Source organism: Cebus imitator, unplaced genomic scaffold (genome assembly GCF_001604975.1).
Source record: "Cebus imitator isolate Cc_AM_T3 unplaced genomic scaffold, Cebus_imitator-1.0 Scaffold315, whole genome shotgun sequence".
NCBI classification, from domain to species: domain Eukaryota; kingdom Metazoa; phylum Chordata; class Mammalia; order Primates; family Cebidae; genus Cebus; species Cebus imitator.
The window spans coordinates 1,395,956-1,409,907 of NW_016107630.1; the positions used below are offsets into that span (position 1 = coordinate 1,395,956).

The following is a 13,952-nucleotide window of genomic DNA, read 5'->3' on the forward strand; positions in this document are numbered from 1 at the left end:
GCCAGGAGGGTTCAGAGTTAGAATTTTTCACTAAAGAAACTGTAAGCTTATTTTATTTTAAGCTTATGTTATGGAACCAATCATGTCCATGCACAATTCTCTAGTCACTCTTCTCCTGCCACAGTGACTGAGGAAACTATGTATTCTAGAATGTGCAACTAAAAGATGAGGCTGTATAATCCTGAGTCTCCAAAGGACTATGTAGAACAGAGACCCTTGCTAACCTGAAACATACATAGAGTATGATTGAAAACTTAATCATTGTGTGAGACCAGTAAAATTTCCAGGTTAATTTATTTTGCAACGTAGTTTAACTTATCCTGATAGTAACAGATAGGTAGGTTCAAAACTGAATATACTCTTTGATTTGCTTCTTTGCATTTTCCAAAGTATTGTGAACATTGTTCAATTTCTTGAAATCTTGATATGAATTATTCTTAGATTCAGACAGCTATAGAATATTTTAGTATGGCATGGTGGAAAAATAGAAGCCATTGAGTTAATACATGTGTTTTTAACTTATATTTTTGTTTCATGCTGCATTTCAATCTACATCAAGCATGAGTTAGATAAATTCATCTCGAACATCGGCTTGGAAAGAGCAGAATTTTATAAGATGTTAAGTTCTATTTTATCTTGGGCAGAAATTTGTCAATAATACTTAAAGTTTACAAACACACAGCCTATTATTCCACAAATCTTAACTACACACAAATGGTCAAGGGAAAAAGTTCAAAAGTGACCAATGCAGTTTTGCTTTAGCCAAAAATGCTGGAGACCACCTAAATGCCTTTCTATAGAGAAGTAGCTTAGTAAAGTATGTACATCCATTTAGCAGTCAATAAGAACATGATGTATATGAATATATTGAAATGAAAGATTGTTCATGATATATGTTGTGTAAATAAAGCAAGTTATAGGACATCATATGTTGTATCATCCCGTTTTGTGCTAAGCATTATAAATAGTGTTTAGGCATGCAGAGAAGTGGTTGAAAGGATACACATCAACCTTAAAACTGCTTACACTTGGTAAGTGGGTAAGAGGAGTTGATAAAGAGACTAGGTTTTTACTTCTCATACTTCTATGTCATTTGATTTCCTCTTTACAATAAGCATATATACTAACAACTAAAGCAATTTAAATAAAGACTGAAATCATTCTTTTTTTGTGACACTGAATGCTTTATTTAAAAAAAATTTTTGAACACACAGTGCCTCCTCTTCTTTTCTATGTTTAGGCAGAAGTTATAACAAGTTTTAAATATCTCTATTCTCAAAAACAATACACTTTTCAAAAATAAGACTTGATTACCAGAAACAAGCAATATGTAGTTACATAACTATTTTCATATCACTGCTCATTTCCATTATTTACCAATTCATCTTTGATGCAATTTGGAAACAATTAAGCAGTCACTAGACACCTGTTTCAGAATCTGAAGAAATTATTATCCACCACAGGAATCTAATGATATATATTTGCATATATTTAAAATTTCATAAGGGAAAAAGTAATAAATGATTCTAGTTACTTTATACCAAATATTGATATTCCTAGTCAAAACAACAAGGATTAAAATCTTTTTCCAGGTGAACTGTTGACTATATAAAAGCACTTTCTTCTGGGGATTAAAATGCTTTATTTCCCGGCTGGCTAATATGATAAATTACGTATTACAAGTAAGTCCTTCAGAAGTAAATATTAATTAGTTAAGAGAACCATAAAATGTATTTTTTTTTAATTATCTTAAAATTTGAAAACAATTCTTCTCTTTAAAACCTATGGTATTAATACCTAATTGACAAAAAAAAAAAATTGGAAGGGGACAATGTTCATGATCTAAGCATGCATAAATAAGGAAGTGAATGTATCACTGTCTTAATGTAATTTGGCGAACAAGAAGAATGGCCTAAACATAAACAAACAAATAAATAAATAAATAAGAGTGTACATTGTCTTCAAAGTATGAAAAGTCTAATTCTGTAGGCCTATATAGTGAATAGTGCCCCACAGGGAATGCAAAAAGGAGGGAAGTCGCATATTTCTATATACATTTTCTTGATACTCTGGTTGTCTTTTAACAATATATTACAGAGAAATTTTCTTTGTATTATTGCAAGTCATTCATCAATTGCCCTCTGTAGAGCGATGACTCAGATAAATGCCTTATGACTTTTAATAATGTAACTTACATATAAATTAAATCTAAGCGTAAGAAATTTTCAATGTTTCCTAAATTCAAGAGAGTCTTATTAATCTGATTATGAATTTTGAATATTTATGCTCCTATATTTTAGGACATTTCATCTTATTTTCCTCTCTTTAAACCATAAGATGTACTGAAATTATTTCATTTTCCCCTAATTTCCTTTGTTTCATTTTAGTTTACTTTATGACATGTATATGTAGAGAGAGTGGTGTGTTAAAATGTTGTTGTAAAAAACTCAGTTGAGGCTATATATGACCTATTACTCTATAATACAGCATTGTTAATCTTTGACCCAGTATATTAATTCCTTTGGTGAATAAATGTCACTGGTCATTTCTTTACAAAAGCATTTTAATAAGAAGACCAGCAATATGGAAATATTTCTCCCTAAACCCCAGAAGAAGATCAAGTCAAACAGTCGTGTAGAGCAGTTATATAAAATATGAAAATACACAATTTACAGCTGCAATTTTCATATTAAAAGCAGTTTAAAACTGTGAGTAATTCAAAAAATTTTTGTCTTGGTTAAACAGCCCAACTAATAAAACTGACAGAGGTCACTGTGAGAAGTTACATATATCTAGTCAAGACAGAACAGAAATGTTCTATAATTTTTTTAAAATTTACCACTTTTGTTAAGTAGCAATAAGTAAACAGTGTCCACAATTCAGCGGCTGGCCACAGTTGTTTTGTTTTTTTTTTTAGGTTATTTCTATAGCAGACATATTTTTGAAGTCTACCCACCCCTGAGTTCAGCAATTATACTTTTAGAGTGTAAAATTATATACCTTTAATTAACAAAATGTACAAAGCCACAAAATATCATCTATACAGATTAAAAACAATTTTAAGATATTATTTACCAATTATCGAGTGAATGGTTTTACTGGGGTACATTTTCAAACCTTTCAGTCAACTGGCTTTTAGTTTTAAGCCCAAATTGATTCATATATTCACTGCAGGATATTTCAAAAAGAGGGCAACAGTAAGGCATTAGTAAAAATAACATTGCAGTAGAAACAGATTTTGCATATGTGAAAATTTATAAAATACATTAATCACTTTTAAAAAGAACTTAGTTGTAGTATCATTAACTCACATGGTACTGAGAATTGGACCCTTCAACAATTATTTTTCTATAGAAAATTTTATCTATCTGTAAGCAAGGTCTTTTCAACAACAACAAAACAATCCCTCCAGGAAAACTACATGGCTGTATAAGACAAATAAGCAAACATACCATTTGACAGAGATTTCTGCCTGAATTTTAAAATAAAAATGTCCACACTCTTTTGTTAAACAGTAAGCCTCTGTCAAAAATGTATTTCTTATTTTAGGTTACAGGATTAAAGGACAAGATGATACTTACAAGTAAAGAAAATTTATAAGAAAAAATTTAACAAAAGTTTTTCAATAAAAGTATTGTAACATTCAAACTTGACTTATAACAAAAGAAAGAAGATTGCAAACGAAAATGTTTATGGGTTTTCCAAACATAAATAAATGAAATAGTGTTTAGGCAGTAGGGCTCATGCTGATGGCTAGCAGGAAGTTAACAGAGTGTAATCCATTCAGAAAAGATCTTTAATGTACAGATAACAATCCCAAATTATGGCCTGTAGCAATTTATTCATCACTGCCATTTTTCTTCCAAAATAAAGCCTTGATTAAACCGTTCATACCCTTTATCATCCATACCTTTATTTCAGAGATTGAGGAACTATATACAACAAATGAATTTATTTTCACCATGGGGATAACATACTCTACCTCTCTGCCAACGTTATTTGAAAATCTTCCACATCAAAACAACTTGACAGCAGATATAAACAAATAAATACGCAAAGATCTTGCATTACAGTCCTTTAAAGATGCATGTAATTCATGCTGTTAACCTTTGCATCACAGTGCATAGAATCCAAATATAAACATTTGGAATGACTTTTAAAGCAATATTGGATCCTTCACTTTATTTATATTCCCACTATAACTGATAAGTTCATTTCATAGGCCCTATCATGCATTAATCATTGAGTGACAGGAATTATTGAAAACTTTTCCTGTTACAACATCCATTGCCAGCAGTGAACGTACCAAAACCACCAAGGAAGTCATTGTATTGCACGATACATGAGGACCTAGAGCTTTTTCAAAAGCTTAAAAAAGTAAAAATAAAACATGGAATTATATTTGTTGTTTTCTGACACCTGCATTAAAACTATATGACTAATAAAAGCATGTCAGTTGCCTAGACTGAACCAGCGATCAACACGTGCCCACAATGCACACAAGGAAAAATGCAATAAAAGGAAGTAGTCTTCACTGCCTACAGGTCACTTCTAGTCAAAAGTTAAAGTTCAAAGTCTGAATGATCAAAGTGTTCATCCTCTCTTCTTAAGATAGCCATTGTTAGCATCCTCTCTTCAGAAGATAGCAGGACTATCTTCTGCTAGGAAGATGCTAACAATGGCATCAACAAGTGTCATCGTGATACCACCATTTTGTTTTCTTTGGATTCTTGTTACATGTTCGTACATAGAAAGAATCATCTGGTGGTCATCTTTTTTCTTTACAGCTGGAAAGCATGCTAATAATAATAAGACTAACTGATTGAACTGAGAGTGCTGGGGACCAGTCTTCTGTTAGAGTGGATAAACAGATATGACCATTGCTATAAATATGAGGATGAACAGGAATATTTTCACCAGTAAACACGGCTGTGTAATTGAATTTTGAACACTCTTTTCATTTAAAGTCATCCCAAGAGGTGGGTCATTTTGCAAATCCAACAATTCTTTCTGTAGTCATTAAGACTGAAATAATTCTTAACTGACAACTGCAATGCATCACTTTGGCATAACATACTTCAGTCTAGAAATAAAAGATATTAGTCTGAAAAGAAAATTATACTACTTTTTTTTTTTTTTTTTTTTGAGATGGGTCTTGCCTTGTTGCCCAGGCTGGAGTGCAATGGAATGATCTCGGCTCACTGCAACCTCTGCCTCCTGGGTTCAAGCAATTTCCTGCCTCAGCCTCCTGAGTAGCTGGGATTACAGGCTTGTGCCACCATGCCTGGCTAATTTTTTGTGTCTTTAGTAGAGATAGGGTTTCACCACGTTGGCCAGGCTGGCCTCAAAACCATGACCTTGTGATCTGCCTGCCTCAGGTTCCCAAAGTGCTGGGTTACAGGCATGAGTCACCACGCCGAGCCTGAAAATTGTACTCTTCTTTAAAACAGCAATCAATATCATACGAAGACCTTAAGAATTTCAAAAGGGATTGCAGAAGTTGAAGTTTTATATTTCCTATAAATAGTTACAAAGGAGTGATTGTAATGGCAAAGTTGGTATGTTCTGATAGCTTTAGTGTTCTCTGCTTCATAAGTTTTTGTAAGGCAATCTCCTTCTCAGATTTAATTATTATTATTTTTTTTTTGAAATAGAGTTTTCCTCATGTCACCCAGGCTGGAGTGCAGTGACATGATCTCGGCTCACTGCAACCTCTGCCTCCTGGCTTCAAGCTATTCTCCTGTCTCAGCCTTCCAAGTAGCTGGGATTGCAGGTGTGTGCCAACCAAGCCCAGCTAATTTTTGTAGTTTTAGTAGAGATGGGGTTTTACCATGTTGGCCAGGCTGGTCTTGAACACCTGACTTCAAGTGACCCACCCTCTTGGCCTCCCAAAGTGCTGGGATTATAGGCATAAGCCACTGAGCCCAGCCTCAGATTTAAAATTTAATGCAGGAACAGAAAACCAAATACTGCACATTCTCCCTTACAAGTAGATCAATACTGAATACTCATGGTCATAAAGATGGAAACAACACCGGAGCCTACTAGAGGGGAAGGCAAGGAGAGGAGCAAGGATCGAAAAACCACCTATCAGGTACTATGCTTGCTACCTGGGTGACAGAATCATTTGTATTACAAACCTCAGGGACACACAATTTATCCATGTAGCAAACATGTACATGTACCCTCTGAAATTAAAAAGTTGAGAAAAAATATGTACAATTTAAGGCCAAGTGGGAGGCAGAGTTGAGGGTGCCTAGTAAATGTCTGCTAGTTATTGCCTCTCTAAACTTAACCATATATACAAATGACACTGTGTCGGTAAAGTATTGATTTGGAAAATAAAGTGAGTCATAGGTAAAATGAATTTAAAATGTTAGCCCCAAATGAAATAATATTATGGAAAGAAGTTCCAAAGGTCTAGCTTGTTCAATACTTTATAATGTGAAATAGAATACTTAAAATAGCCACAATCTTTGATACAATCAAATAACCAACAAAATCTGCCAATTTGGGCTTCCTAAAATTCTCTTGGGGGCCCAAATCATCCATTTTGTATGGTCATGTAACCATATAGCTAATGCCAAAGCTCCGGGTTGTTTTTTTTTTTTCTGCAATTCTTTCCATTCGGTGACTGAATGGAAATGACACTGCTCTTTGCAAAAGTAAGATTTTCATGGACATCTTGCTCTTTATGATTTCAAGAAGCAGATAAATATTCTTCACTTACTGTTGTCACGATATAGCAATCCAGAAAAAAGATTTGATATCACAAAGAAATGAGTTCATTCTAAAATTTCATTTGAAATTTTCTGGTCACAGTGTTGTAGGGAGGCATGGGTAAGTATTAAAATGAAGCACTTGCTTAAACCAAAGGGGATTTCCTAATCAGAAGTGAAAGCCTCCTGATACTCTGCTGCAGGCGTCTGATACTGCAGCCCTTCCTAAGTGCAAATCGCACATTCAAAGTCATTTCTCCATGCCTGTCAAGTGAACTGAACCCCCTGATTGTCTGTCTAGGACAGTGATCCATTTCTAATGTGTGAGGCTACAGTTTTTGAACTCATAAACTGTAAACTGTATTAAATAAACTGTCTCCTGATTGATGAGTGCTGCTCTTATAGGCTAATTTCTCATCTAAACAGTGATATGAAAATTCTTGCTAAAGGGTTGGTGACAGGACTAAACGGGGGTAATAGCAGACTTAATCAAGAAAGACAAATGGGATTCATTAACAACTGGCACTCAGCAGACAGTCTTCAGAGATTTCTCAGCACAATCTCATTGGTCCAATCGAAAATAATTGTGTGCTGCTTTTACCACGGAATGCAGAACAAGGCCAGTGAAAAATTCTATTGGTGATATTAAGTAGAATTCAAATTTGGATTGAATTTTGTGCCAGGCAGCCCATCTTTGGATGAGAGGAACGGAGGGGGAAAACATCCTGGGTTTCATGCTGGGATTTTTTTTCTCTGAGTGATCATTTTTCCCACATTGCTCATTCCACCCCAGTATCTTAATCAACTGGATCTTGCCCTAACTGGAAAGGATGAGTATGCCAGAGGCATCTGGTTTCTGGCTGGCTTCAGAATTGGCCCATGGTCCATTTTGTCCAAGCTTGCTGAGCTCCTCTTCCAGTAATGCCTGTCTTATTGAGCTGTTTAGATTTGGCTTATGTGGCAGAGATGGCTAACTCTTTACCAGAGGCGTGCTCCTCTTCCGTAGGAGAGAGAGTTTCCTGGGAAGTTCCTTCTAAATCGGGAGCTATATTTCCCAGTTCCCGTGCATTCACACGAGGAAAGTGTGACTGAGTTATTGCCAGTGGTTTGTGGGCCAAAGCAATGCATGCCATTTCCACACCTGTCACGTAATAACTTTCACACTTAGTCTTTCACTCTCTATTTTTCTGATCTGTCAGCCAGAGTTAGAGGATCCAGCAGATCCAAGCCACTTGTAGATGATGAAGTCACAGACAGAAAGGAACATGAGTCATATGTGGAAAGGGTAGTGGATTTTATATGTAGGAGAAATAGTTCCTGCATTATACCACTGAAAATTGGGGGTTTATTTGTTGTAGCATCTAACTTTACTTTGATTGAGGCAGTTAGTTTTATGTCTGCCCTTTGACCTATTGGCTTTAGTGACCTTACTGATCTTAACTGACCTCCTTAGCTTTTGATTTTGTATATACTTGGGTTTTAAGGCATGCATACCCTTCTGGCAAGTCTTGTGAACTCTAAGCTTCATTTTCGGATGAGGGTTTCTTACTGGCCTGCTTTCCCACAGAGCCCATTCTCAGGTACCCAGGTATAATGTGTGCCCCCGCCACACCCAAACTGTCAATGAGAAAATGAGATTGGACACACATAGTTGAAGCCAATTGACATTTAATTTTTAATTTTTTTTTTAATCTTTAGCATCAAGAGGATATAAAGGAATGTTATAGAAATAGCTCCCCATCTGGTCAGATGGAGGGGAAGCAACAATTGTGGCCCAGAAGTTTTAAATGCTGCTTAACCCAGTCTCCTCTGGGCTGCACTTCTTGGGTAATTGGGCTGACAACAGCTGGACCATTCTGAGACCCTGTGGCAGATGCTGTTGTGGCCTGCCCATATCCTTTCAGCTCCCACTGTTCCATTACCTGTCAATGGGGTCTACTGCAAGATACTGTTATTCTCCAACTTGGGGTTTTAACTTGACAGGTATGAAGTGGCTCTGAGGGCAGCTATAGCCCATGACAGACGAGGGTTAGGGGATAAAAAGCCCAGCCTCCTTGCCCCTTAGCAGGAGGCATGCTCTGCATTGTCTCTCGGAGTGCCCTGTGGGGCTGAGTCTCAACTGCCGGCTATTATGCACATGTCATTGTCTCCCCCCTCCCCGCCCCCCATTCTGCGATTCATTTCCCTATTTCTCTACTGGGAATTCCTAAGATTGCTACCCAAATTAACTACTTCTGCTCAAATCCTTGTCACTAGATCTGCTTTTGGGAAATCCAGCCTAAGACACTGGCAAGCTTCATTTTCATTTTAGGGATTATGATGTCAGCTGTTTTTGAACCTCAGCAAATCAATTGATGGGAAGTAGCTGCTGATCTGATGTAGTGAATTATTATCTGCTAAATGGGAGAATTAAAAACAGCTAATATATAAATTTGATATATAAATTAGTATGCTGCATTAAAGCGAATTAAAGCTGAGAATTATATAGAAAATAATTTTTGGTGTATGTGGACGTGGTGAGAGCTGTAATCACAGATACATTTTATCTAGTTGAAGCAACTTCAGTAAATGTGGTCACTCCATCTCTTTTTTCTGCGCTCTTTTGACGGTTCAACTATATTGTTCTAGATATAACATCAAGGGACATTATGGCTGCTCTACACTTGAGGATGAAAATTTCCATTTGAAGAACAAGTTACCTGTACCTGGCAGGTGCAGTGACCTGGCAGCTGCCTCAGAAGTGGCAGTTCTTGCTGCCAGCTGTGCTCTGATCTATTTCTACTCGTATGCTTGTGCAAGCCATACTGCCTAGTGGACATGCCAGTGTGGCTGGGTAGTGGTTTTTATCCTTCCTACGACCTCTCAGGTGCCTTATGCCCCCAGATAAATTTCCAATCTTAATAACAGTTGTGTGCTGGCCAGGATAATATATCTTCAAGTAATTTAACATAAATACAAAAATAAATATAAAAACAAGTAAAAACATTAAAGCTTGTTATGCATTGTGGTTTTAGCACAAGCCCATCTCTCCATCCACTTTCTGCAGATGGCTGCATGAAGCCCTTCCCAGTTAAAAATTCTGGAGCTGTTTCAACTCTAGGTAGAAGTAGAGCCACAGCATGAGTGAGTGCCATGAACAAGGTTTACACTAACTTCGTGCCCTGTCCAAGATCTTTGTGCTTGCAACTCCCACCTCCCTCCAAGGCTTTACGTGAACCATTATTTCCCCTGCCTCTCCCAATCATTAGATGATTGTGAGAGTGAAATATGAGTCTAGCCACACATAATCCTTTAAATTTTCAGCAGAAGCAGGTGATAGTATATCTTTGCCCTTCAGACATCTGAGGCAACTCTAGCCACACCCCCTCAAACTCTCTAGGACCCATAATAATGAGTAAGTCAAGTGGAGATCACAACTTTGAGGGTAAACAGCCAAATACCCCTCAGCATCTACGGATGCCTGTGTTATCGCCCTGAAGGATTTCTTCAGGTTTTGAAGAGCGATGTAAGAGAGTTTTCTTGCATTGATTCTAGCCCCTGAGTTGTTGAAAGGGACACTTCTCAGTATGGCAAAATATTTTATTCCCTGTAGCTAAGGCTTAGCAGATGTCTCCTGATGAAAGCCACTAAGCAAAGGGTTGAAAATTCACCTAAAACTACAGAAACACAGAACAGGTGCTAATTGACGCAGGAGAGCCTGGGCTTCTAGTGAAGGTCTCAGAAATAAAAAACAACAACGCAGAATGTGATTAGAGAAGTCTCACTGGATGCCATGGAATAAATAATATGTATATAATGTATAAGATGTATATATTTTTATACATATCATGCATTGCATATGTATCTATATCCTTTTATTTAAATGATGGTGGTACACTATACACTTTTATGTACACTGTTTGGTCACTTAATGCTAAATCTTAGGGATTGTGTCATAGTTCTCTTTATAGAAAAGGCTTGTTATTTTCTACATATATAAATATAATGAACTTATGACTATAGTTATTAATGTTACATAAAAGGTTATATCATTATTAGATTTAATCTCTGACATATAATCATTGTTCCTGCAATTAATCATAATGCAGCTTCAAGCCAATTTAATAACTTGCAAGTATTCATATTTTCTAAAGCACCCCAGATTTAATTAAATGTAAGTTTTAGTGGTAAGACTAATGTGGAGACTGCTGATACCTCATGTATCTTTCAAAAGAGATGTTTAGAACTCAAGTTACTGTGAGCATTAATAACATGACTTTAAAAATCATTTAGGATCTATCATTAGTAAGAAATCACATATTATTAAAGTGAAATAATATGATTAAGTAGAACTCTATAACTTGCTAACAGGCTTTTGTGTATGCTTGATGTGATGAAGGAGTTTATTAGAAATGTGATGTTATTTACTTGAAAAGGCAAATTTGCACTACAATGTTGCCTTTGGATTACTCTTCCTAATTTTCTCTTTCTACTTATAACTTGCTGTGGTAGAACCCATAATAATTAAAAACAAAAAAATTTTTTAAAAATTAATCAGTATTCTGGAGAATGTGTAATACACACATTTTGCCATAGTTTTTTTCATATATATATAGATATTTTATCATCAAGCAACTGAGAAAAGATGACATATACTTTTTCTCATAGGTGCTCCACTACTGTGTGTTTTCTTCCTTTATGTATTCTGCCCAGCACCAAGTACTATGTCTTGCAAATCGTAGACACAGAGAAATAATAGTAGCTGAACTATACCATGCTAAATCCGACATTAAAAATCATTCTTTATTTGTGAACAGAAATAGCTCCTTATCCTCTAGCTAATAATGACAACAAAAATTCAAAGAAGTTTCTTTTTTTGGGGTTGCAAGTGACAGAAACTGAGTGAAACACGATGCCAAAATAGAAAACTCTCTAATAGTGATCACTAAGTAGAAGTGACACTTTATGTGATTTCTGGGTCTGACTCATTGCTTTTGGGAAACTGGAAACTTTATTGAAAAGTCTGATCTTTATAGCATGACAAAAACTCCTTGGGAAATATGTAACAAAAAGTCCCAGAGATAACTTTGGCACTGGGAGAAGAGAAAAAGATTTACTGGAGTGGGAAACCAGGTGTGCAAAATCAGAGGTGGTGGTTGGGCTGCAAAGGGACAAGCAAAGGCCCGTGTGGAAAGCATCTCTCTGTCTTCTGCTAATAGAACGGATGCTTTTAGAGAAGTATAACTGAGGCTACAAAAGTAAATACAACTGATAGTAGAGATTTATTATAATTTTCTGAGCTTAGGAAAATTATTTAACTGCTTAGTTTCTTTATGTATAAATTGGGGATAAATATCTACTTATTTAATTATGAGGATTAGATGAGCAAATTCATGCAAACCGTCTAGTTGTTTTAGCATATAATAAGTGCTCATCAATGTTAGATATTGTTATTTCCTGTTCTATAAATGGGAATGGGGAAATTGTCCCTTTGAGTAGATTCTTAGCCAGACTGTGGAATGGTCTACTTCTTTCTTTTTTTTTTTTTTTTCTAGATGGAGTCTCCCTCTGTTTCCCAGCCTGAAGTGCAGTGGTGCAATCTCAGCTCACTGCAACCTCTGCCTCTCAGGTTCAAATAATTATCCTGCCTCAGCCTCTCGAGTAGTTGGGACTACAGGTACACACCACCACGCCTGGCTAGTAGAGACAGGGTTTCACCATGTTGGCCAGGATGGTCTTGATCTCCTGACTTCGCTCTGCCCACCTCAGCCTCCCGAAGTGCTGGGATTACAGGGGTGAGCCACAGCGCCCAGCCAGGAATGGTCTATTTCTAACCAGCATTCCAACTATCAATAGGGAAGACAGTTGACCAAACACTGCCTTGGGATAGCAAAAAATGAATGATTGCCTTTCTGAAGGGATGCCAGATTCTCCTCCTGTTGATGCCACTGAAACACAACAAAGCATGCCAAGAGGGCCTCTGACGCTGTCCATGAAAGCAGAGGTATATAGTGATAGGTTCGAGGTGAGTATGTGAAAGCACCATGAGAAAGAGTCATTAGGACCTCTAAAATGAATCCTGAGGGTTCCCAGGATACTATGCAGACCTTCCGTAGGCTATCTAGTTCTTAAAAGGAAACACCAACATCTGTTCTACTTGTGTAGCATGGCAGTGAACAGTCACATAGAAGTGATAACAAGCAGCTAAAGCTACAACCAGTTTATCCATTTCCATCTCTATTCATGCTAATACAGGTTGACAGACTGGAATGCCAACCAGTGTGTGGACAGTAAGAAACATGCTTTAAGGAGGGGATTGGCTTGGGTCTGCTGGGTTGTGCTATGCCCAGAAGGGATGCCTATAAGAATACATGAGAATAGAGGTTCCAAGGCTGCCAAACTAGGGTCATTCATTACCAATGGAACTTGGGAATTATCAACTGGGTATTAGAGCTGGATTGTGCCAAGCATAAGCAGAAATGTAGAAGGAGGAGGAGGGTACACAATAGAGACATCTGATACTGAGAAGAGGTAAGAGCTGAGGCCACAAATACTGATATTCCCCACCTGAAGTCAGGAGTTCGAAACCAGCCTGGCCAACATGGCGAAACCCTACTTCTACCAAAAATACAAAAATTAGCTGGGCGTGTCTCTGTGCGTCTGTAATCCCAGCTACTCAGGAGGCTGAGGGATGACAATTGCTTGAACCTGGGAGGTGGAGGTTGCAGTGAGCCGAAATAACACCATTGCACTCTAGCCTGGGCGACAAAGCAAGACTCCGCCTCAAAACACAAAAAAAGCAAAACTGATATTGCCACACATACCTGGGAAAGGGCATATTCTAAAAGAACAATGTCAAATTGGTCAGAGAGGGACTGACCATCAGAGATTTCCAAGCAGTGCCTGTCAAATTCTGGATACTATACAAGAGGGCTACAGGATAAAGGGACATTTCTTCTCCCCAGAGGCTCTGCTAAAATTTGACCCACACTGAGCACTTGCTCATTCAGGCACTTTCCACTTGGTAAATGAATGGGAGGCATCAGACCCTTTCAGCTTCGCCTGGACTGATATCTGGCATGTATCATTTCCTTCTTCCCTCAATTTTCCATTGTCAAATCATCCATTAAATTGGATTGAGTCTGCCTAAGCCAGCCTGTGTTGGAGTGCTCAGGGGAGATTACTTTGAAGGGAACAAGACCTTGGCTGTCAGGCAGGTTAGCACAAGCTCTCACTGCTCGACTTCTCACCTCA

The 13,952-nt window shown here is 37.2% G+C and overlaps 1 pseudogene; it reads right to left on the minus strand.

Annotated features, from left to right (window-relative positions):
- Positions 1-4,650: 4,650 nt before the first annotated feature.
- Positions 4,651-12,757, minus strand: LOC119467655 (annotated as a pseudogene).
- Between the last annotated feature and the right edge of the window lie 1,195 nt (positions 12,758-13,952).